The 25,808-nt window shown below is 40.8% G+C and overlaps 1 protein-coding gene and 1 non-coding gene across 20 annotated transcripts in view; both read left to right on the top strand.

The window, feature by feature from the left end:
• Positions 1 to 25,808, top strand: part of ULK4 (unc-51 like kinase 4) — a 659,217-nt gene that overhangs the window by 89,319 nt on the left and 544,090 nt on the right. The gene's annotated exons all lie outside the window — the stretch shown is intronic.
• Positions 9,238 to 9,344, top strand: LOC111760516 (U6 spliceosomal RNA). The gene has a single exon (XR_002794179.1). It is a non-coding gene; the product is annotated as a U6 spliceosomal RNA (small nuclear RNA).

The following is a 25,808-nucleotide window of genomic DNA, read 5'->3' as shown; positions in this document are numbered from 1 at the left end:
TTTAGGAAATGTAAACCAAAACCACAATGGGATATTATTTCACACCCATTAGAATGGCTGCTATTAAAAAACAGAAAATTTTGTTTTCTGTTAGAGAGGATGTAGAAAAATAGGAACACTAATTTCTTGCTGGTGGGAATGTAAAATGGTACAGCCATTGTGGAAGACAGTTTGGCAGTTCTTCAGGGAGCTAAATAGAGAATTACCATCTGACCCAGCAAACCTGCTACTAGAATTAAAAGCAGGTCTCAGATATTTGCACACTAATGTTCATAGTGCCATTATTCACAATTCCAAAAGATGGAAGGAACCCAAGTGTCCATCAACGGATGAATGGATAAAGAAAATGTGGTTTATATCTACCATGGAATATTCACCTGTAAAAAGGAATGAAGTCTTGATGCATGCAACAACATGGATGAATCTTGAAGACATTATGCTGAGTGAAATAAGCCAGACACAAAAGCACATAGATTGTATGACTTCCACTGATATATAATTATTAAAAACTCATAAAGAATTAGAATATAGGATATAGGGACCAGGGAATAGACAGGGGTTAGAGAACAGAGAGTTGATGCTTAATTTGTGCAGAATTTCTATTTAGGTTGATTTTAAAGGTTGGAAATGGATGGTAATGATGGTAGCACATTATTGTTTGAGTGTAATGAACAGTGCTAAATTATATGTGAATGTGGTTAAAAAAGGAAGTATGGGATATGCGTATATCTCAGTAAATCTGCTTAAAAATAAATAAATGTGCAAGAATAGCCAGAAATAGCAGCTGTATACAGCAGGGGAAGCATCGAGAGATTGAGGTGAAGAATTTTCTTATTTGTTTTTTGTTTATTATTACTATTATTGAAATAATAAAAACGCTGTAATGATTGAAGGGATGAATGCACAACTGTGATTATACCAAATACCATTGATTGTACACTTTGGATGAATTGTATGTTTATTAATATGTATCAATAAATTTGATTTTTTTAAAGCCGCAAACCAGTATTAAAGAATGTAAAAAAAGCGGGGGGGAAGCGGGGAGTTTTGTGTTGTGTGTGTTACTAGAATGAAAGTTGGAAGACAAAAACATGGGACTGTGTAACACAGTGAACTTTGTTGTGGACATTAGACTGGGTTAATAATACAACTATAGGAATATTTTTTAATGTACAACATTAATACAAAGTGTTAAGAGTAGGATAGTATATGGGAAAAATATATCTAATGTAAACTATGGACTAAAGTAAATAGTACTATTTTAATATTCTTTTTTTTTTTTTTAAGATTTATTTATTTATTTAATTCCCCCCCCCCCCCGGTTGTGTGTTCTCTGTGTCTATTTGCTGCGTCTTGTTTCTTTGTTAGCTTCTGTTGTCAGCGGCACGGGAAGTGTGGGCGGTGCCATTCCTGGGCAGGCTGCTCTTTCCTTTTGCGCTGGGCAGCTCTCCTTACGGGTGCACTCCTTGCGCGTGGGGCTCCCCTATGTGGGGGACACCCCTGCATGGCGCGGCACTCCTTGCGCGCATCAGCACTGCGCATGGGCCAGCTCCACATGGATCAAGTAGGCCCGGGGTTTGAACCGCGGACCTCCCATGTGGTAGATGGACGCCCTAACCACTGGGCCAAGTCCGTTTCCCTATTTCAATATTCTTTAATTAATTGTAGCTAAGGTATTACACTAATGCAAGGTGTCAACAGTAGGGGGTTATGGGAATCTGTATGTTTTACTTGATTTTTCTGTAAATTTACATTTTCTCTAATAAAAAAATTACCAAGATTTTGGCACAAGGACAGATATATAGACCAATGGAATCAAATTGAGAGTATGGAAATCAGCTCTAATATTTATGGCCAACTGGTTTTTGACAAGAGTGCCAAGTCCAGTCAACAGGGAAAGAGTAGTCTCTTTTTTTTTAAAAGATTTATTTTTTAAAATTTATTTCTCTCCCCCTTCCCCACCCCAATTGTCTGCTCTTTCTGTCCATTCGCTGTGTGTGTTCTTCTGTGACCACTTATATCCTTATCAGCAGCACTGGGAATCTGTGTCTCTTTTTGTTGCATCATCTTGTTATGTCAGCTCTCTGTGTGTGCGGTGTCATTCTTGGGCAGGCTGCACTTTCTTTTGTGCTGGGCGGCTCTCCTTACGGGATGCACTTCTTGCACGTGGGACTCCCCTATGTGGAGGACACCCCTGCGTGGCTCAGCACTCCTCGTGTGCATCAGCACTGCGCATGGATGGGCCAGCTCCACATGGGTCAAGGAGGCCCAGGGTTTGAACCTCAGACCTCCCATGTGGTAGGCAGACGCCCTATCCGTTGGGCCAAGTCCATTTCCCAGTAGTGTATTTTTTAAAAAATCAATTTTATTGATACATATTAGTAAATAATACAATTTCTCTAAGGTGTACAATCAGTCATATTTGCTATAATCACATAGTTGTGCATTCATCACTTCAATCATTACTAGAGCATTTTCATTATTTCAATATTAATAGTTATAAACAAAAAAGCAGACAAGAAACAAGAAAATTCCTCGTCTCTCAATCTCTCTTGCATCCACCGTTGTACATAGCTGCTGTTTCTGGCAATTCTATCCAAAGTATATAATTAATGGCTTTTCGTATAATCACAATGTTGTACATCCACCATCTTAAAAATTCTCAAGCAGTTTCATTACTCCAAAAAGAAAGACTCCATGGGAAACGGACTTTGGCCCAGTGGTTAGGGCGTCCGTCTACCACATGGGAAGTCCGCGGTTCAAGCCCTGGGCCTCCTTGACCCGTGTGGAGCTGGCCCATGCGCAGTGCTGATGCGCGCAAGGAGTGCTGCGCCCCGCAGGGGTGTCCCCCGCGTAGGGGAGCCCCACACACAAGGAGTGCACCCATAAGGAGAGTCGCCCAGTGCAAAGGAGGGAGCAGCCTGGTGAGGAATGGCACCGCCCACACTTCCTGTGCCGCTGACGACAACAGAAGCGAACAAAGAAACAAGACGCAGCAAAAAGACACAGAAAACAGACAACCGGGGGAGGGGAGGGGAATTAAATAAATAAAATAAATCTTAAAAAAAAAAAAAAAGACTCCAAATCCCTTAGCATTCCTTCCTCAGACCTACATAACCGCAAATCTTTCAGAAGAGTCTCTTTTAACAAATGGTGCTGGGAAAACTGGATGTCCATGTGCGAAAGAATGGAGGTGGACCCTTACCTCACACCATATACAAAAATGAACTCAAAATGGATCATAGAACTAAATATCAAAACTAGAACTATAAAAGTAGAAGAAAGCATAGGGAATCATTTTTAGGACCTTGTGTTAGGCAATGTTTTCCTAGATTTTATACCCACAGCACAAGTAACAAAAGAAAAAATAGATAAATGGGACTTCATCAAAATTAAAAACTTTTTTGCATCAAAGGACTTTATCATGAAAGTTTTAAAGATAGCCTACTCAGTGGGAGAAAATATTTGAAAACACATACCTGATAAGGGTTTAATATCTAGAATATATAAGAAATCTTATCATTCAACAATAAAAAGACAACCCATTGGGAAAACGGATGTGGCTCAAGCATTTGGGCTCCCGTCTACCATATGGGAGGTCCAGGGTTCGATTCCCAGGGCCTCTTGGTGAGGGCGAGCTGGCCTGCACAGTGAGCTGGCTCACATGGAGTGCCAGCCCATGTGGGAGTCTTGGCCCAAGCAGAGAGCTGGCGCAGCAAGATGATGCAATACGAGACACAGAGGAGAGACATTAAAGAGATGCAGCAGAACAGGGAGCTGAGGTGGCGCAAAAGAATGATCGCCTCTCTCCCACTCTGGAAGGTCCCAGGATCAGTTCCCAGAACTGCCTGATGAGAATACCAGCAGACACAGAAGAACACACAGCAAAGGGACACAGAGAGCAGACAATGGTGGGGGTGGGGATGGATAAATAAATAAATAAATCTTAAAAAAAAGACAACCCATTTAAAAAATAGGCAAAACACTTGAATAGATATTTCTCCAAAGAAGATGACAAATCACCAAAAAGCACATGAAAAGATGCTCAACATCTCTAGCTATTAAGGTAATGCAAATCAAAAGCATAACGAGACATCATTTCACACCCTCTAGATTGGTGACTGTTAAAAAAACCCCAGAAAACTATAAGTGTTGGAAGGATACTGCAAAACATGAACACTTACTTATTCATTGTTGGCAGGAATGTAAAATGGTGCAGCTTCTGTGGAACACAGTTTGACCATAGGAAGTTAAGTATAGAATTACCATATAACCTAGCAATCTAACTTCTAGGTATATACCAAAATAATAGGAAGCAGGGACTTGAACAGATATTTGCACACCAATGTTCATAGCAGCAGCATTCACAATTGCCAAAATCTGGGAGCAACCCATGTATTCATCAATCAATGAATAGATAAATGAAATGTGGTTATACACAGAATGGAATATCATTCATCCGTAAAAAAGACATGAATCTGATACATGTGACAATGTAGACAAATCTTGAATAGATTATGTTGTGTGAAATAAGCCAGACCTCACTGATATGAATTAATTAGAATAGGCAAACTCATAGATTTAGAATCTAGAATATAGATTTAACAGGAGATGGGGTGGGGTTGGGAATGAGAAGTTAAGCTTACATTGTACAGAGTTTCTGTTTGGGTTGATGGTAATATTTTGGAAATGAATAATGGTGATAGCATAGCATTATGAATACAATTAACAGCACTGAATTATGTATGTAAATGTGGTTAAAAGAGGAATTTTAAGTTGTTTGTATGCTACTAGAATACAAGTGTAAAAAACCCGTAGAATTTTACAGCATAGTGACCCATATTATAAATGATGGACTATAGTTAAAAGTACAATTATAAAAATGCTTTTTTATGTTTTGTAACAAATATATCACAGTAATAAAGTTGTTACTAATAGGGTGGTATATGGGAACTTTGTATTTTTTGCATGATTTTTCTGTAAATGTGCAAGTTCTATTTTTTTCTTCCCCTCCCCCAGTGCTATTTTTGCTGTCTGTGTCCATTCGCTGTGTGATCTTCTGTATTTATTTCTCTTTTTTGTCTTCTGTTCTTGTCTTTCTCCTTTAGGATTCACCAGGATTTGACCCTGGGGACCTCTGATGTTGAGAGAGGTTTCCTGTCAGTTGCACCACCTCAGTTCCTAGTCTCTGCTGCGCTTCACTTTGACTCTTCCCTTCACCTCTCTTTTGTTGCATCGTCATCTTGCTGCGTGGCTCACTTGCGCAGGCTCTGGCTTACCATACTGGCACTTGTGTGGCACTTGACTCACTGTGTGGGCACTCGGCTTGCTGCATGGGCACCCACATGGGCACTCGGCTTACTGTGTGGGCACTGGCTCGCCATGCAGGCATGTTTTCTCTTCTTTTTCACCAGGAGGCCCCAGGGATCGAGCCTTGGCCCTCCCATATGGTAGGCAGAGGCCCTATCACCTGAGTCACATCTGCTTTGCCAAGTTCTATTTTTAAAAAAAATGTATTCTCACCTCCCTTACGGCTTGCTTGCTGTCTGCTCTCTTTGCCCATTCACTGCACATTCTTCTGTGTATTCTTGTCTCCCTTTGTTGTGCCATCTTGCAGCGCCAGCTCTCCGCGGGCATGGGTCGGGGCCCTCAGCTCTCTGTGGGTGCAGGCAGTCAGCTTTCCGTGGGTGTGGGCCAGACTGCCTTCACAAGGAGGCCCTGGGACACGAACCCAGGGCCTCCCATATGGTAGATGGGAGCCCAGTCGATTGAGTCACAGCTGCTTCCCCCCAGGTTCTATATTTTAAAAAGCCTTGATCAACAATTAGCCCATACCCACCCCAGATCTTGGGGAAGTGGATTTTTAAATCCTTTTTTGGCACCAGCAAGCTGTGCCAAAGGTGGACCCCACTTCCACTTAGAGTGAGAGTAAGGGATGGGTGCAGGTAAGCTCACAGAGAAATAGCAATTTACCTTTCTTTACCATTATTTACTAGCCTCTTTGTCCTGCTCTTACCTGGATGCTGTAGTGTTCTAATGGACTCTGGAGTTTTGAAATAGTTGATTCTGACAATTCCTTCTTGTTTAATAGTTGTTCTGGTGGAGTGCCTGATGCCTGGAACTTTCTGTTCTGCCATCTTCCCACAGTTGAGGAAAATTATTAAACAGAGAAGGAGGAACTAATAGAAAAGTCTGAGAAGGAACAGTGGTGCAGTAGAAGGATACCCAGGAGAGGGTGCTTTAGTGGAAGATGAGAGGTGCCTGCGTCAGAAAGGAGAAAATGGCTTTGCTTTTTAATGCCTCTGAGAGTTAGGTAAGATCAAAATAGGTATTTCTACTGAATCTGGCAAGACGAAGGTTATTAATGACTCATAAAGAACAGTTTGTGTGCTACAGAAGCCAGGTTGGAGTGATTTTACAGAAAATCAGAGGTGTGCAAGTGGAAAATATGTATCTAGATAACACTGCAAAGAAGTTGGGCTATGAGTGTGAGGCATATTTAAACCATAATGGAAAGGATTCAGTCCAGAAGGCCGTGAAAATGCTATAGGCTTGAGAGGGGCTGACATGCATAGTCCTTACGATATTTAGAGGGGACTGAGCAAGTATGATTGACCTTATTTCGGAGAAGAGTCACTATGCACTGTAACAGGAAGAGGGGAATAAAGATGTACATGTAGTGCTGGGTAAGATTTGGTGGTAGGAGGATGAGAGATTACCGACATAATGGCTCTGCTTTGGCAGTGCCAAGGCACCATCAGAAAGAGATTTGAGGTAGAGGAGAAGATCCAAAATTGTCTCATCTCAGTGTGGGAAAACTGGCTCAATAGTGAAACAGAATAAAATTCTATAGAAACTTAAGTTTTTGATGAAGAATTTAAGAAACCAGTCTGCCTAGTTGTGTGTGTTCTTCAGCAAATAGTTGGGTTTCAATCCAGGGAGAGGTCTAGTCTATTGTAGAGTGTGGTCACTTCAAAGCCCTTTTTCTTGCCAAAGCCTGGTGGTTTTGAGACTTATATCCTAGAATCTATTTTCTTTAGTCTGTGAAGGAAACAGAGTGCAGAAAAGCTGTGAGAAGATGGGAAGTTTATTGGATGGTTTCAATTAATTATTGCTGAAGGGCATTGAGTAAAGATGCTTACAAAGATATGAATGGTGTTTACAGAGTGTTTGAATTTCCTAAGTGATGTGCATGATGCCATGGTCCGTATTCTCTGTTTTCTGCTGTGACTAATTTTAATGCTCATTTTTACATGGGCTATGAACATATACTTGTTATAGTATTTTTAGAACAGCACTTGTGAGGCTTAAATATTTGAAGTGATTTGTAAACCTTGAGAACATAGCAGAGCATCACATTTAATTTTCTATGAGATGAACAAAGAGAATTTGTGATAGATTTGCACAAAACACAATCAGAGCTGATTCCTGAAGCAGAAGAATGCAGTTTAATATAGGCTTTCTTTGTGTTTCTGCTGTTTGAGGTGTGTTGAAGATACCTCTTTTAAGAATAGAATAACAAGTAAATAATATAAATTGCATTGAAGAAACTCAAAACTGCTATATCAGAGTTATATTCTTTGTGATATAACTTTAAATTATTATAGCATCCAAATGACCCAATTTTAACAAGGCAACAGTCTGTAACATTGCAACAAATGTAATTTGGGCTTCTTAATAAAACATTTACATAGTGAGCATAGTCGCATTTTAACAATTAAAAATAAAAATGTGACTTAATCCTATATAAGCATATGTGTTATCTACACCCCTGTCGATGATTACGTTAGATTCAGAAGTGGGGACTTGCCATGACAGTGTTGCAGTACTTGAATTTAGTCCTCTGACTTGATTTCCTCTGCCTGGAATGACCTCCTCTTCCTCTTTTGTTAGGCTTTCTTTGTGGTTGTCAGAGGGAAGCAATGAAGCGTGAACCATTAGGGCACGCATCTCTTCCTGGTGTAGCTGCCTAGCGTCCTGGCTGCACGACCCTATCCCATTAAAGAGACACACTTCTTAGAGCAGGGTTTTGTTCTGGACGTCGTTGGAAGGTCTCAGGTTGGGACTTCTGCAGACTGCCTTTGAGTTAACTTGCACCATCCTTTCTTAGCCATTGTCACACAGTTGTCATTGGTGAGTATTGTTGCTTGATGACGTGGTTCCTGGTGATTCCAAAAGTTTCTTGTTTTGTTTTTCATTTTTTAAAAATGTATTTTTTGTTGAAGTAATCATTCATACATGAACATGCATAAACCATAAATGTATATAGTAAAAGTTGTGAACTTATAAAATAAACATACATGACATCATACAGGGGTCCTATACATCACCCCTCCACCAACACGTTGCATTGTTTTGATACATTTGTTACAAACTATGCAAGAGCATCATCAGAATATTACTACTGGGAGGCAGATGTGGCTCAAGCGATTGGGCAGGCACCTACCACGTGGGAGGTCCTGTGACGTGCTGGTGTGGTGAGCTGACTCAAGTTGGCGTGGCGAGGAGACACACACAGCATGTAGATATGGTGAGAGGCACAGCGTGCAGGGAGTGGAGGTGGCTCAAGCCATTGGGTGCCTTCCTCTCACATGGACGGTCCTGGGTGTTCTGTTCCCGGTGCCTCCTAGAAGGAGAGTGAGCATGCAGTGGGCAGACACAGAGCAGATGGAGTGCGTAAACAGCAAGTTGAGGGGAGAAATAAATAAATAAAATCTAAAAAAAATTTACTACTAACCCTAGTCCCTGTCTTACATTTGATGTATTTTTCCTCCAACCCACTGTATTTTTTTTTTTAATAAATCAATTTTGTTGATACATATTAATAAAGCATACAATTTATCCAAATGTTACAGTCAATGGCATTTGGTATAATCACATAGTTGTGCATTCATCACTTTAATCATTATTAAACATTTTCATTATTTTGATAATAATAAAAAACACAAGGTAAATCATTCCCTTTCAATCCCTCTGTTTCCGCTGCTGTACATAGCTGCTATTTCTGGCTATTCTTGCACAATTATTTATTTATTAGTCAGTTTTATTGAGATCTGTTTACATACCATATGGTCTATCCAAAGTGTATAATCAATGGCTTTTTTTTTTTTTTTTAGCTGTTAAAAGATGTTTATAGTAAAATAAATAGAAAAACAGATTGAAAGAAATTACAAATTTTAAATGAGAGTACAAGGCCAGGTTAGATTTAATGTAATCAATTATAAGAAATAGTATAGCGTGCTCGCTTCGGCAGCACATATACTAAAATTGGAACGATACAGAGAAGATTAGCATGGCCCCTGCGCAAGGAGGACACGCAAATTCGTGAAGCGTTCCATATTTTTCCAATGGATGTGTCATGATGATGGGAACGAGTATTGTTTGGGGGGGGGGAGAGGCGGGGTGGGGGGTGGGGCTGAATGGGACCTCACATATATATTTTTAATGTAATATTATTACAAAGTCAATAAAAAAAAAAAAGAAATCGTATAGCAACATTTAAAATGTAAATAATCTAATATAGTAGAATTTAATTAATGTAATTCTAATTTTTATATTACAGCTTTAACTATTGGACTCTAAGAATGAAATAAATTATTGGTTTAGTCATTTAATTTCCATTTAGGCCATCATTTTTTCTGGGTAGTCAAATTCCTATTTGGGAATTCTTCACATCTTATTGGAATGAATTACAGCAGATAACAATATGCCAACTCATAGTTTTATGAGGCAGAAAAATGCAAATCTTTTTCAGCAGTAGTCATGCTAAATCATTATTGATCCAGATGGATTATTTTAATTAATGAGTATGTATAAGAAAGGGTTAAAGAAAAAGGAAGTATCCAAAAATATCTCTTTTCCAGTACTCCTCAATTAAAAGCAAGTGCTTATTGAAGAAACAGAATACTGGTCTTAGGAACAATTTGATAGTTGCACTGAGTAAATTATTGTTTATATACTACAATATTGTTATTTTACATTTATCTGGTCTATTACAGCTCTTATTTGGTTACTGTTTGCATGGAATACCTTTTACCAACCCTTCACTTTTAACTGGTTGTGACCTTACATCTGAGGTGGGTCTCCTATAGATAATATATAGATGGCTCATATATATATATTTCTATTCATTCTATCAGTCTTTTTTTTTTTTATTTTACTTTTTAAAAATTTCTCTCCCCTTCCCTCTGACCCCCATTGTCTGCTCTCTGGTCCATTCACTCTGTGTTCTTCTGTGTCCACTTGCATTCTTTTCACTGGCACCGGGAATCTGTCTCTCTTTTTGTTGTGTCATCTTGCTGTGTCAGTTCTCCGTGTGTGTGGTGCCACTCCTGGGCAGGCTATGCTTTTTCCGTGTGGGGCGGCTCTCCTTGCGGGGTGCACTCCTTGAGTGTGGGGCACCCCTATGCGGGGGACACCCCTGCGTGGTATGGCACTCCTTGCACATGTCAGCACTGCGTGTAGGCCAGCTCATCACATAGGTCAGGGGGCCCTGGGTTTGAACCCTGGACCTCCTATATGGTAGGTGGACACTTTATCAGTTGAGCCAAATCCACCTCCCAGTCTTTGTCTTTTTTTTTTTGACTTGTTTTAAATTGAAGTATATCATTCATATATGAAGTCTTTGTCTTTTAATTGGGAGTTCAATCCATTAATATTCAGTGTTATTACTATAAAGGCATTACTTCATTTTGTCCTTCAGTTCTCTGTTGTCATATCGCCCTATTGTCTGTCTTGTTATCCTTTAGTTTACCCTTCCTGGTAATCTTTAATTCTAAACTCTTCTCTAAATCTCTTACCCTTTTTTTTTCCTTTCAGGCTGCAGTATCCTCTTTAGTATTAATATCTTGGTGTAAATCTGGTCTTTTGGTAACTTATTTTATTGTTTTTGTTTGTGAAAACTTTGAACTCACCCTCATTTTAAAGGACAGTTTTGCCAGATACAGAATTCTTGGTTGGCAGTTTTTCTGTTTTAGAACCTTAAATACATCACACCACTTTTTTCTCTCCTCTATAATTTCTGACGAGAGGTCTGAACTTGATTTTAACAAGGTTCCCTTGCATGTGATGCTTTGCTTTTCTCTTGCTGCTTTCAGAATCCTGTCTTTATCTCTGATATTTGTTGTTCTGAATAGTAGGTGTCTTAGGGTAGGTCTGTTCAGATTTATTCAGTTTGTGCTATGTTGTCCTTCTTGCTTATTGATATTTATGTCCTTCATAAGGGTTGGGAAGTTTTTGGTTGTTAATTTCTTCAAATATTCTTTCTGCCCCTTTTCCATTCTGTTCTCCTTCTGGGATACCAATAATGCGAATGTTTGTGTGTTTTTCATTGTTTTTCATTTCCTTGAGACTCTTCCATTTTTTTCCATTCTCTTCTCTGTTTTTTCTAGTTCAGAAATTCTCTCTTTGAAGCCGCTAATCCTGTCTACAAGCAATTCATATCTGCTCCTATATGCCTCGAATGCATTTTAAAACCTCATCCATCATGTCTTTCATTCCCATAAGGTCTGTTACTTTTCTTTGCAGGCTTTCAAATTGTTCTTTATGCTCTCCCAGTGTCTTCTTAATAGCCTTTATTTCTTTAGTCATGTTTTCTTTAAATTCTTTGAAATGATTTAGAGGAGTTGTGTGATTATAACTGATTGTCTTAAAGCATGTATCTCTTCAGGATATTTGGTTTGTTCTTTTGCCTATTTCCTATTTCCTAGTATAGCTTGTAATTTTTTGCTGATGTGTAGGCATCTGAATATGTTTATGAATTTACTCTGATGGCCAGTTTCTCTCTCTTGCCTATTTTTTTCTCAACCTTTTCATTGATAGTTGGTTCAACTTATTCTCAGTCTTTAAAATTGCCCATCCTAAGTTTTCAAAATCAGGCCAGGGGGTCACTAGTGGGGTGCAGATTTTCTCCCAGGGGTTGGATACAGAGTGAGACAAGTTTTTGTCCATACAATTTCCAGACCTACCAGCAGGTCGCGCTAGTTAGCACACCTTTCCACTGTGGTGTTTCAGTCGAAGCTTTCCTGTGTTCTTGTGTTGACTCTCCAGAGTAGAGGTTCAGAGCAGGCACTGCTGGCCAAATTCACTGGAGAAAAGCACCCCGACCTCCCCTCTCTTTTCCCTTGAAACAGCTGACAGGAAGGAAGGTATCTGTTTCCCTTTCAGTCAGCTGAGGTGAGCCTGGGGTTTTATCCCAGCCTAATGTCCTGGGGGTGGGGGAGAGGAGCCCTTCCTGGCTGCCACAGGGGCTTGGTAATGCACGTTTGTCATTTCAGCTTCTTCATCTCTCTGTCCCTCACCCTCCTGGGGGTTGTGTAGCACTGTCTTGGTCTGCTGACCCCCAAATCAGGTCCCTTGAACAGCTTTTGGTTCTGTCGTTTTTGTGGAAGCATTTAGCTCTGCCTGTTAGTCTATTGCCATTTCTCACCTGCTTTTCATTTTTCATTTGAGTTAATTTTATAGTTTGTGAAGGCTTAGAGGGCTGTTAGTCAAAATGAAAACTGATTCTTTATTCATTGATCAGGCTAAGTGTGAGATACTGTTGTTCCTTCTTTTGCTAGCAAACAAGAAAGAAGGGTTGAATCTGGCTATTGGCGTGTCACTGCCGTTTCCAATATTAATTGGTTTCACAAGCTGATAGGGGAAAAACTAGGAAGGGAAACTTCTCAAAAGGAGTACATGAGTAGCTGTCCCAACTGATAGTATACTCAGCTTGGGATAATTCAAGGATTGTTTAGTTATAAAGGGATGCTTAACTATAAGGGAAGTGCAGTTACACAGAATTAGTAATAATGGAATTGTTTTTAACTTCTACAAAGAGAAAGGAATTGAATGGATGTGGCTTTTGGAACCCAGAATGGGCTGTGTGAAGGAAGCTGCCTGAGAGGGACAGTACCATGGACAGTGGAGTTAGCAGAAGCAAGCAAGGATGGCTAATCCATACCTGGAATATATCCCTGTTTCTGTGAGGGCAAAATGCTGTCCCATCCATGGTAAGAGGGTTCCAGTCCTGCCAGCGCTTGGCCAGCCGAACTTTTCAAGGGGCAGGGCCATGTTCAGGATCATTGTTGGCTTCTGCTCTTGCAGAATGAGCACTGAACAGCACCAGGAGTCATGGTGAGTAGAAGTCCATCTTGTTGAGCCCATGCATAGCCTCCGTTCTTGCCTTCATGCTTCGTCTGTTGTACTTGGCTTACTGAATAAGCACCAGGATTACTGGTGAAAGGTGCAGACTAGCATCCACGGTACAATTCCACTCATCCTGCTGACTGTTGATGTCCTCCGTTGGACATTTATGTGGGTGGGTTATGAATATCTTTACACTCTATTCATGTTGCAAGAATTCCATCTATATACCTCTCCCTCAGGCTTCTCTTTTGGGGGGTGGTCCAACTTTGTTCTTTCCAAGTTCCTGATCCCTACTGACCAGCCTATTAGCCACTGCCTCTGAGTTGGTATAGATTCATCCCTTAGCCAGTCTCCCTCTCTCTTTAATAAATGTAGGTGCTCTGCCCAAAGTTATTCCCACTAGGAGGATTTCCTTTCACAATTGTGTTTTGGGGCATCTTTGAGTGGGTTGCAGTGAAGTGGCCATCCACTTTTGACTGCTGCCAATTTACTATTCAGATCAATCTGTGAACCAGATCTTTGCTTTTTCCTTTTCTAAGGAAGAAATAGGGAACTCCCTCTAAGGTTAAGGGTGTGGATTCAGGGAGGGAGAGGCAGATTAGCAGAGGGAGAAGATAGCATTGGATTCTGAGCCACTTGCATAGGCAGTGAATCTGTTTGACTTGGTCCCATACATACCATTTCCATTTTAAAATAAAATACTGCTGTGTGGGCCTTACTATTGATGAACATGGTGATGTAAGACATTCCAGGGTGCTGTTCCCCTACACCATCTTTAAATAACTACCAGAGACTGGCAGAGCCATCCTTCTCAAAACTCTAGAAAGTAGTTAAAGGGTTGCAATAACTGGACAAGCGTCTAATTAAGCAGTTGCAACTTTAAAAATGGTAGGAGAAGCTCATGACACCCTTGCTGGCTCCTCTCCCAACCTCTTCCTTCGTTTCATTTGTGGGTCCCTGGCCCTCTTCTGGAGGAAGCATAGTAACCTCTGTGTGCATAATGCAGTGCCCTTATGTCAGTGCCAATCTATTAGGTGGCTGCTTGAAAGATTGACCAGGGCACTCCTCTCTGGCTCATCCTCCCAGAACTTTTCCTGCAGGCAGAAGCAGCTTGCAGATAGCGGAAGCAGTATAAGAAACTACTAAATCAAAGCCACCTGGGGCAAAGGATTACCTGGTTCAAGACATAAATAGAGTACCTGGGGAGGTAGGAGGGAGAGTGTGCATGTCTCATAGGGAATAAAAGGAACATTCAAATTTTTGTAAAAGGAGAATTCCTAAGGCCATGAGTGATTAAAAGCCTAGGACAAGATGCAAGCTGAGAAAATATGGAGAGGACCCTGAACTTCACTTACTGTTTAGGCTGATCTTCATGGAAGGGGTAAACTTTGAAGGCGAGTACCAGCTAGTACAGAGTCAATTTGCAAAGACTGTGAAAGGGTTTTTTTGTATTGCTTTGTTTGTTTTTTTTAGCTTGAATATAGAATTCTTGTTTGACAATTTTTAAGGACTTTATTTATTTATTATTTATTTATTTATTTCTCTCCCTTTCTCCTGCCCCAGTTGTCTGTTCTCTGTGTCTATTGCTGTGTGTTCTTCTTTGTCCGCTTCTCTTGTTGTCAGTGGCATGGGAATCTGTGTTTCTTTTTGTTGCATCATCTTGTTGTGTCAGCTCTCCGTGTGTGCGGCACCGTTCTTGGGCAGGCTGTGTTTTCTCCCGCACTGGGCGGCTCTCCTTCTGGCGTGCAGTCCTTGCGTGTGGGGCTCCCCTACGTGGGGGACACCCCTGCGTGGCACGGCATTCCTTGTGCGCATCAGCACTGCGCATGGGCCAGTTCCAACTGGGTCAAGGAGGGCCGGGGTTTGAACTGCAGACCTCCCATGTGGTAGACAGACGCCCTAACCACTGGGCCAAGTCCGCTTCCCTTAAGGACTTTAAATGTGCCATCTCACTGTCTTTCTGGCCTCCTTGGGTTCTGATGAAAAGTCCACTGTTAGTCTTGTTAGGCATCCCTTATATATGACAAGTCACTTCGGTCTTGCTGCTTTCAAAATCGTCTTTGCCTTTGGATTTTGACGGTGTCTTTTTTGTTTCTTGGTTCTTCTGGGACTCCAGCGATGTGTATAATGGTACAATGGTACCCTTGTTAGTGTCCCACAGGTTTCACAGACTCTTCATTTTCTTCATTACTTTTCCTTTCTATTCCTCACACAAGATAATTTCAGTAGTTTTGTCCTTCATGTTCACTGATCCTTCTGCCTCTTCAGATCTGCTGAATCTTTCTGATGAGTTTTCCATCTCAAATACTGTACTTGCAGCTCCAACATTTCAGTTTGGTTTCTTTTTATAATTTCCATCTCTCTATATTTTCAGACATAAACATGTGTAAGAACATACGTATGAACGTATATAAAATGGTTGATTTGAAGTCTTTAATAGTTCCAATGTATGAACTTCTGGGATTGTTTCTGGAAAATTATTTTTTTCCTCGAATTTTCCATACTTTCCTTTTTCTTTGTGTGTTTTATCATTTTAAAATAAAATTTGGGTATTCTGAGTATTATCTTATTATACCTCTGGATATTCTGAGTTATTATGTTGTTGTAACCCTGGAAATCTAGTTCTCCAACTTCTCTGGGATTGCTAGGTTATTTTTGCTGTTGCTGACAATGGAGCCATCAATTTGTGTCTTTTCCAAACTGTTTTTGCACCTAAACATGGAGTAGAAAGAGAAAAAAACAATGTACTACATCTTTAAGACTCCACTGCTGTTTTTGCCTGAGGGGCTTAGAAAAGTGACTGCCATCAGCGTTGGTGACCAGCGTTGGGAGTAGTTGATCAGCAGCATTGATCAGCAATCAGTCTATCCATCACTGGGCTTTGGAGGACTAAGTTCTTATAGCTCACCCTGGCACCAGTAAGCTGTACCAGAAGCCTGGGCTTCCATCCCCGCTACCGCCTGCCATGTGATTTGGGGATGGGTGTGTGTGGTAGCCTCTACTCAAAGAGTGAAATTCACTGATATTTACTGCATTTTGCCAGCCTCTTTCTCCACCTCTTCCCTGGATGCTGTACATTGTCCCACCAGATACCACAGTTTCAAAATAGTTAATTCAGGCAGGCCTTGCTAGTTCAATAGTTGCTTTGGTGGAGTGACTGGTCCTAGAACTTCCAACTCTGCCATATTCCCACAATCCTTTCCCCTATCGTGAATTGGTTTTTGACAAGTATGCCAAGTCCACTCAATGGAGAAAGAATAATCTCTTCAAAAGATGTTGCTGGGAAAACTGGATGTCCATGTGCAAAAGAACAAACATGGACCCTTACCTCTTACCATGTACAAAAATCAACTCAAAATGGATCATAGACCTAAATAATAAGAACTAGGACTATAAAACTGTAGAAGAAAGCATAGGGAATCCTCTTTAGGACTTTATGTTAGGCAATGCTTTCTTACTTTACACCCACAGCACAAGCAACAAAAGAAAAAAATACATAAATGAGACCTCATCAAAATTAAAAATTTTTGCATCAAAGACTTTATTAGGAAAGTTAAGACAACCTACAGATTGGGCGAAAATACTTGGAAACCACTTGTCTGGTAAGGGTTTAATATTCAGACTATATAAAGCAGTCCTAAAACTCAACAGCAAAAAGATAACCCAATTAAAAAAGGAGCAAAAGACTTGAATAGACATTTCGCCAAAGAAGATACAGAAATGGCCAAAAAGTACTTGAAAAACTGCTCACTATCATTAACCTTAGAGAAATTCAAATCACAACCACAATTAGTTACAATTTCACACCCACAAAAAAGTCTACTAGAGAGGAGAAGGAAGGGAAGAAATAGGAAAACTTGTTCATTGTTGGTGGGAATGGAAAATGGTGAAGCCGTTTTGAAAGATAGTTTGATGATTCCTTAGTAAGTTGAGTATAAAATTATTGTATCATCAGGCATTCTCACTTTTAGGTATATACCTGAAAGAATTGAAAGCAGGGACTTGAACAGATATTTGCACACTGATGTTCATAGTGGCATGGTTCACAATTGCCAAAAGATGGAAACAACCCAAGTGTCCATTCACATGAATGAATAAACAAAATGTGGTATACAATACAATGGAATATTACTTGGCGGTAAAAAGGAATGATGTTCTGATACATGCAACAACATGGCTGAACCTTGAAGATATTGTGTTGAATGAAATAAGCCAGGCACAAAAGGACAAACATTGTATGACCTCACTTGTGGTAAACTGGCTTACCTGTTCTTCATTGTAAATGTTATACCTGTTGTATTGCAGATGTTGCAGTTGTTCCCTATTATTGTAGATGATGTTGCAGTTCTCATAGCAAACGCTGCTCAGTAGTTGCCAGTAAATAATGAGGTGGAAACTAGGGTTGAGGCTCTCAGTTCCAGAAGCTGTGAGTCTCCTGGTCCCATCTTTATTTCCTGTCTTGTGTTTCTCTCTCTGTCCTTTATTTCCTTTAAGCTCTGCATTGCCTTTCCTTCGAGCAAATCTATCACTGAGCTGATTAAGCAACTGGTGCCCAATGTGGGGCCCAAAGAGAAGCTCAGCAACTGGTGCTCGCCTGAACAGGGGCCCAAAGGGAAGAAGGATCGCCTTGAGTGAAACTAAAGGTGGTGTAATGGCACAGAGCCCCGAGTGGTTTGGAAAGCCTTCAAAGTTGTAGAGGGTTTGCTTGTATTTCCCCAGGAGACAGAGAATGTCCTGTGTGGGTGCCAGCTCAACAGATGGAGCCGTGCCATGAACGCCAAGAGACGACAAAAGTTCCTGTGGATCCCAGAACCTCCAGTCATTCAGATGGAGAGACACACTCTGAAAACTGCACGGCTGGGTCTCATTCTGAAGACTAGAATGGCTTTGCATCAAAGTATCTAAACTACAGAACTTGTTCAAGCATGGCATTATAAAGCAAGTGTGACTTGGGGACAGAAAGAGATTAAGAAGGAAATGGAGAGGAGGAAAACTGGAAAAGAAATGTTGAATTATAAAAGGAAGTAATGAAGAAATTCTAGATTAATAGACTTGGAACTGCTTTTGTGTTTGTTCAATGTCAGTGTGTGTGTTGTAATTGTTTCAGTGTGTGTGAAAAAGAGAAAGAAAGAAAAGAAAGGAAAAAAAGAGAAAGGAAGGAAAGAAAAAGAGAGGAAGGATAAAATGAAAGAAGTAAAAGTTAAGCAAATATTGAAAAAGGTAAGAAGTTTGTGGGAATGCTAACTGAAAAGTTATAAGGTGTATTTTGTCCTAAAATAGAATGGTAAATATGGAGATATGCAGGACAGAACTAGTATGCATATAGCAAGTTGTAAAAGTATTGTGGTAGCATTCAGTGAGATGTGTTTTGTAAAAGTGAAACAAGCCTGAATGTATACAAAATGTGCAAAACCTGTGTGAAAAGGTCCGCAGTGGACTTTAGCAGTTCTTCAAGGCTTTCTGCCCTGGCCTACTGACAGTGAATCTGGCTGCATAGAAGAAACCTGTGGCAATGACCCTACTAAGAAACATCAGAGGCAATGGTATTTTAAGGGCCTGGAAGAGGCAAACAATTGGGACAAGCTGTAAGTTCCCTCCTGCTCAATAAAATTCTTAAATGTTTGGGTAAGACAAAACTATATTCTGGGGAAGCAGATTTGGCTCAACAAATAGAGCCTACCACATGGAAGGTCCAAGGTTCAAACCCCGGGCCTCCTGACCCGTGTGGAGCTGGCCCATGCACAATGCTGATGCACGTAAGGAGTGCCCTGCCATATAGGGGTGTCCCCCATGTAGGGGAACCCCATGCACAAGAGTGTGTCCCATAAGGAGTGCTGCCCTGCGTGAAAAAAATTGCAGCCTGCCCAGGAGTGGTGCCGTGCACACGGAGAGCTGACGCAGCAAGATGACGTAACAAAAAGAGACACATTTCCGGTGCCACTGGCAAGAATATAAGTGGACACAGAAGAAAACGCAGTGAATGGACACAGAGAGCAGACAACTGGGGGGGTGGGGAAGGGGAGAGAAATAAATAAAAAATAAATCTTTAAACAAAAACAAACCTATATTCTGTGCTGTAATTGATAAATACAATGTTTCCTCGTGTTAATGGAGTTTGTATTGACTTAGCCTGTGTATTGGATATGGCCAGGCCAGCACTAATATTGAGTACTGGCCTGTATAGCTTTGTTAGTTGGGAATCTTAAGCCCATGAGAAGTGAAGGTCTGCTAGTTGGAAGTCTTATTGTTTGTTGTTGCAGTTAAGGATTATGTATAAAATGCTTGAATACTAATCAGAACTTTAATAATGAAACATATTATGTACTTAACTGATTTGATGAACTTCAAGTGATATATAAATGTACCTTGTTGAATATATTGAGAAAAAGTTTAATGAGTATTGTTCAAACCTAAAAGTGAAAATATCATGCGGGAAGCTCTGTTAATCAGTGAAACGTCATTTGCATAGACTTTGCAAAAACAAAAAGGGGGAAATGTTGTGGGAAACTGGCTTTCCTGTTCCTTGTTGTAAATGTTATACCTATTCTATTGTAGATGTTGCAGTTGTTAGATGTTGCTGTTGTTCCTTATTATTGCAGATGATGCTTGCAGTTCTAATAGCAAACAGCTGCTCAGTAGTTGCCAGTAAGTACAAGGTGGAAACTAGGGTGGAGGCTCTCAGTTCCAGAAGCTGTGGGTCTCCTGATCCCATCTTTATTTCTTCTCTTGTGTCTCTGTCTCTGTCCTTTATTTCTTTTTCTGTGTTGCCTTCCCTTCGAGCAAACCTACTGTTGAGCTGGTTCTTGGCACTCAGTGATTTGAAATAATTAGAATAAGCAAATTCATAGAGTCCAAAAGTAGAATTCAGGGGCTGGGGTGGGGTTAGGGAATGGGTTGTTAATGCTTACATTGTACAGAGTTTCTACTTGGAGTGATGTTTTGGTAATGAATGGTGGTAATGGTAGCACAGTATTGTGAATGTAAGTTACACAACTGAATTATATATTTGAAAGTGGTTAAAAGGGAAATTTTAGGTTGTGTATATGTTAGAATTAAAAACTTTTAGAAAATAGGACTATACAACACAGTGAACTCTAAACTATATAGTCAATAGTATAATTAGAATAATGTTTCATCAATTTTAACAAAGGTATCATACAATACAAACTGTTAATAGTAGGGAGAACTGCATGTTTGAGGGGAGTATATGGGAATTCTTTATTTTCTGCATGATTTCTCTGCAAACCTACAACTTTTCTAATTAAAAAAAAATAATACTGCTGTGCATAACTAATTTTATGGTAACCTTCCGTTCATGATGGGCATGACAGGTTCTATAGTATCCCAGGGTCAGGCATTCAGTCTCAACTAGGGCCCAGTAACAAGCCAGGAACTGCTTTTCAAATAGATAGTGGTTGTTGGCAGAAGGGAGGGCAAGTCCTTACTCTGAAACCCAGTAGTCTGCTACTGGGGCTTGCCACAGCTCTAAGAGCATCCCTGTTTGCCCAGGCAGTTCTAATAGTATTAAGTCCACTGGGACTTAAGCCTCAACTAGCAGAGCAGCTTGCACTTCAGCTTGGCCCTGTTGCATTGAGCCCCTCTTAAGACTGTCAGCTTTGTCAATAAATTATCTGTAAATGACTTGGAGCCTCCAGAATCCAAGGTGGCTTGCCAAGCATTAGACCTTTCTTTATGTTGTTGGGTAATTGAAAGTGCAGCAACTTATCTCTCAGTTGAAAGGAATATTTTCTCATGCCCAACTGCTGGACTCCTAGGAACTTCACCAATGTGTTAGACCCTGAAATTTTGTAGTGTTTGTCTCCTACCCTTCAGCATGCAATTTGGGGTGCTGCTTGCCAGGTCTAGTTAGTGTGATGGCATCAGTGTAATGGACCAGCACGATGTCCTGTAGGTGATCAGGAAGATCAGAATTTCTCTGAACTGTATTGAGACTTGATGTATGCCCATTTAGTAAGTGGAAACTGCTTTGGATTTTTATATACTGATTGGAATGGAAAAGAAAGCATACCAAGTTCTAGGAATGTAGTGGTTTGTTTTACTAACGATACCACATCTGGAACTGCAGCTATACTAGGCATCCGGCTTGATTACGTCTGGAATACTTTGTAGTCATTTCCCATGACCCATATGACTTCTGCAAGTTAAATGTGGTAGAAACCACACATTCCTGTACTCTCAAGTCTTTAGCGGCTCTGATCTCTCAAGTTTTCCCCATGGATTTTGTATTGCTTCAGTTTCATCTCATTGATTCGGCAGGCAGAGTGGGCATTGCAGTTCCAGGGGTTTCCACTGTGGCCTGTCTTACTGTAATAGTCCTTAATCCACTGGTCAGGGATCCAGTGTGGGAGTTCTTCCAGTTGCTAAGTATATCTTTTCCATTATATAGTCTGGGTCTAGGAAAGTAACGGTGCACAAATGTGAGATGGATTTTGGCTAATACTCTAATTAGCACCTTAGCACCTGACCTTGATATGCTCCTAATCTGACTATTGGATTATGGTGACTTTTTAGCTCTCTAGAGATTGTCCCAAGTTCATAGTCAGTATCTAATAACAATGTCTGGGTATTACCCTCTTCCCAATGCTTACCCACATGGTAAATGACTGAGGGCCCTCTGGGAATGAAGGTGTTGGGGAAGAATCACAACATTCATTTGTGGCCTTTTTACAGGGGTCCCTTTCAGTGGAGCTTACAGGGAGCAGCTCTAGGTCTGTGAACTAGTTTGGGTCTGAGCAAGAGGTTGAGAATCCTTTCCATGGGAACTTTAGGTTTCTCTGCAACATATATAGAAATTTTCTTACTATATGCTAAGCATCAATTTAATAGGCTGATCTGGTGGTCAGTTTATCATCATCCCAGATTCTTGGATGTCAGAATCCACTGATTACCACATCTCCCTGTAACTCCCTTTGGCAACTTGTCCCTGCCGTTGAGTGCTGCCATATGGCATTGTTCTCACTGTTATTAGGGAACCTGATTTCATCGTCATTGACTTGTCTCTGGTCTAGCTCTTTCAAAGAAGCTAGTGTGCCCTCAAAAAGGCATGTCTTCCAGAGCCGCCTAGGGGGTGTGTTTAGGGGTGACTGGGCAGGTTGCACTATGTAGAACATTGTGACATTTCCAGTTCGCTGAGCTTTCAGCCTTTGATAGCAGCAGTTCTCAACCTTGGCAGCATGTTAGGATTGCTTGGGGACCTTAAAGATGCTGACCTTTAGGCTTTATACCAGACCAATTAAACCAGATTCTCTGGGGATGGACTTGGGTGTCAGTAAAATTTACAGCTCCCTGGGTGATTCCAAGGTGAAGATGGGCAGCATCAGCATCACTGGCAGCTTGTTAGAAATGCAAATTCCGAGGCCCCTGTCTTTGACCTACTGAATGAGAAGCTCTGAAGGTGGGGGTCGGCAATCCCTGTTTTAACATGTTGCTTAGTGATCTTAATGCACACTAACATTTGAAAACCACTGCGTGACAGTATGCTATGGAGATTCTAGCATTTGGACCTCATTAACTATAGGCCATCACTGAGGCCATGTTTCATTTGTTTCGTTTAGCAAACGCCCGTTAGCTTGAATCTTTGGGCTCCCTGTAAGGTAGGCATGACCTGCAGACCTGCTTTTGAGGCCTGGTTTGATTCTGAGAGGGGTTTTTTCCCTTGCTGTTTCATTGACTACCCAGGTCTCTAGATTACTTGCAGTGGTCATTTGCAGGGCCAGTTATTTGTTATTCATACTTACATCCTTGGGAGGCCAACTTAATGACAGTGGTCTTCTATTAGATACTCCCTCTTGCGCAGGCCCTCGGCGCTTTGTCTCTTGTTCCATTTCAAAACATAAGTTCAAGATCATTAAGATTCAGTATATGCCCCATGGCTAAAGTATCTTGAATGCTTACCTATCTCTCTGTTTTCTCATTTTCTTTCCAATTTTGGCTTTTGAGGTTTTCATAATTACTTATCAGTTCAGTTCTGCATTTATACAAATATTTTAAAATACCTTGCCAACAGTTTGTTATTTTCAATGGGAGGAATATTCAGGATATCTTTTCTGCCATATTCCAGAAACTGACAAAAGAATTCTAATGATTTAAGATGCCAAACCACAGATTACAGATTTATTGCAACTTGACCTCCAATTTCTTAATCTTCATGGCAAGCTTATCAGTATCTGTTTCATACACTGCTTTTCTGTTGGTTAGTGTTTTACCACCCTTGACATAAATGTTGATGGCAGATCTTATCTGCCACTCAATGAAATGGCATGGGTTAACTTTTGTAAGTGATTAAAGTAGGCAGACTTCTTCATTACCATGTATAACTAGAGTGGTCTTCTTGAATTGAATGATTAGGGTCTGTCTCAGTCAGGATAGGTTACTTTATGTTGTCATACGGAAGACCATCCAAATCCAGAGGCTTAAGTAACCCTTGCTGCAGTCCTGTGTGACTCCTGAGGGCAGCTGACCTCAGCATTCCATGTTGCTTCCCTCTTATGGCACCTCCATCCACTATGGTGCTTTCATGCTTTCTGGAGCAGGAGAAGAGAAGATGGAAAATTATATATAGTCATATAGCACTTCCACTGCCAGTCCAGAGCTAGTTGCCCGACCCCACCCAACTCCAAGGAGGCTAGGCAATGTTTTTGTGTGTCCAGGGGAACTGAACAGTGATACCACCAAGAGGGCCTGTTTGCTTGATGTGCACAGAAGCCGATACTGAGTCACCAGGATTTTGAGGAAAGAAAGAGTTTATTATAACTATAACAAGGAGACTGGAGGCAAGCCTCAGATCAGTCTCCCTGAACAAAATGGGTGCTGTGGTTTTATACTGTTTGGGGAAGGTGAGAATAAGGCAGTGGCTAAGGTTGGGGTAGCATGGCATGGGCCAATCGAGTTTCGGAAAGGTGGGTTAACCAGAGCACGCTTAGATGCAAGTTATGCTTGGTCTCAAAATGGAGGTCTAGCATGATGAAGGACTAGAACCACCTGGAACTGACTTTAGCAGGTGCTGCAAGGGAGAGAAGAAGCAAATTTATCTTGTGAGGTAGCAAGCCTCCTAAGATTAAACGTGAGGAGGTTGGCATTTGAATAAAAGGAAAGTAGACATTCCTACAGACGAGTAAGGGAGGGGCCACTCTGAAAAGTGGGTTAGTAAGTGATGGTTTCAAGGAGTTGCTAAGTGTTGGTTTCAGTCCCCCCTTTTTAGTTGGCAAATTCCTCAATCTTGAGGGGTTGTGGCAATGATTGCTGTGGCTACTTCCTGCTGACCCAAGATGTAGGTTGGGATTCAAGGAATGGAATACCTTAGCTTGCAGTTTGAGGCATTTTGGTTCCTGTGCTGAGGAGGTGGCTCTGCGGTGTATTTTTCTCCCACTTTGGTTGTTCAGGCACAGGCTGACATCCCAATTCTCTGAGAGTAGAAGAGTGCAGTAAACTGTACTGTCTGGAATACAAATTTGACAAGAAAGTTTAGAACATAAGCTCTGTTACTGTTATTGGACTTAAACTGGTTAAGACCCAAGACACCATGACTTCTACAAGGTTTGTATAGATGGGTATTAATCATATGTGGCCAGTTGGCCTGATTGTACAGCTTTTGCATATTTAAATCAATCAGGGTGGAGGTATTTACCCAAGCACAGCAGGAAGTGTTTGCAACAGTGTGTACTCTTTCTTGTTCTGTTAAAGATAGTCTAACGCTATTCGATTATCCATGATGACATTTGCCGAAGAGATGACACAAATTTGAATGGCCTCAAGTGCAGTAGCAGTGGAGTTCCTCAACCACTGCAGTTAAATTGTGTAGAGCTTCTTCATAGTCAGCAAATCCACCCAAAGGAGCTAATCCTAATTGAGGAATGATTATGCTTAGTGCCTGTTCAAGCTGGAAACAGATAGTAGGTTGGTATATTGAAACATCCTGCTTCAAATACACTATAGTACACTTTACCCCAAACATTATTTACACATTAGAACGTTCTGACCTGAGTGTCAAAGACACCTTCTTTAAAACCTTTAAAAGGTAAATGGTTAATGGGGTTACCACAGATATTCAGTGTTCGTGGCCATGGAGACAGGTTTTCTATGTCCAGAGTGAAATTATGAATCATTATGATAAGGCTAATTTCTCCAAGGGGGGCAACAAATCCAAAGGTAGCAGATATAGTGGCAAAATTAAGCCAATGCACATTTTTGTCAGGGCTTGGGAGGGTAGAGAGGAGTAGTAGGAGTTAAAACCCGGATATCTGTAGTGGCAATGTCCATGCTCTATTCTTTGGTTCTCTAAACACAGAAAAATATGTGCCCTAGGGGGGCACAAACTCGGGCCCTTTGTTGATTCCATGAAGCCATGTGGCTTGTTTTTAGTGTCTGGGTGTCCTTAGGGGTTTCAAGAACATTGCTAAAAAAAAAAAAAAAAAAGAAACATTGCTGCTTGAGGCCCTGCACACTGTGGCAGCCTGTTACTTCTGCTCGAAACCTGCATAAAAACAACCTTGAGAATCACTGCCAAACGCCATTTGAAATCTCTTAGCCATAGAAACTCGATTTTGTTTTAGCCTACTCCCCTTTTGATCAAGATTCTTCTCTGGAAGCATCACTGACCAAAATTCGGTATTAATCCCTTGATGCCAGGAAGGTTCATCCCGGGAGTCATGACCCACGTG

The sequence above is a fragment of the Dasypus novemcinctus genome, chromosome 26 (genome assembly GCF_030445035.2).
Source record: "Dasypus novemcinctus isolate mDasNov1 chromosome 26, mDasNov1.1.hap2, whole genome shotgun sequence".
Taxonomy (NCBI): Eukaryota; Metazoa; Chordata; class Mammalia; order Cingulata; family Dasypodidae; genus Dasypus; species Dasypus novemcinctus.
Note: the sequence above shows the minus strand (reverse complement) of the source record. Positions and strands in the feature narration are given on the sequence as shown.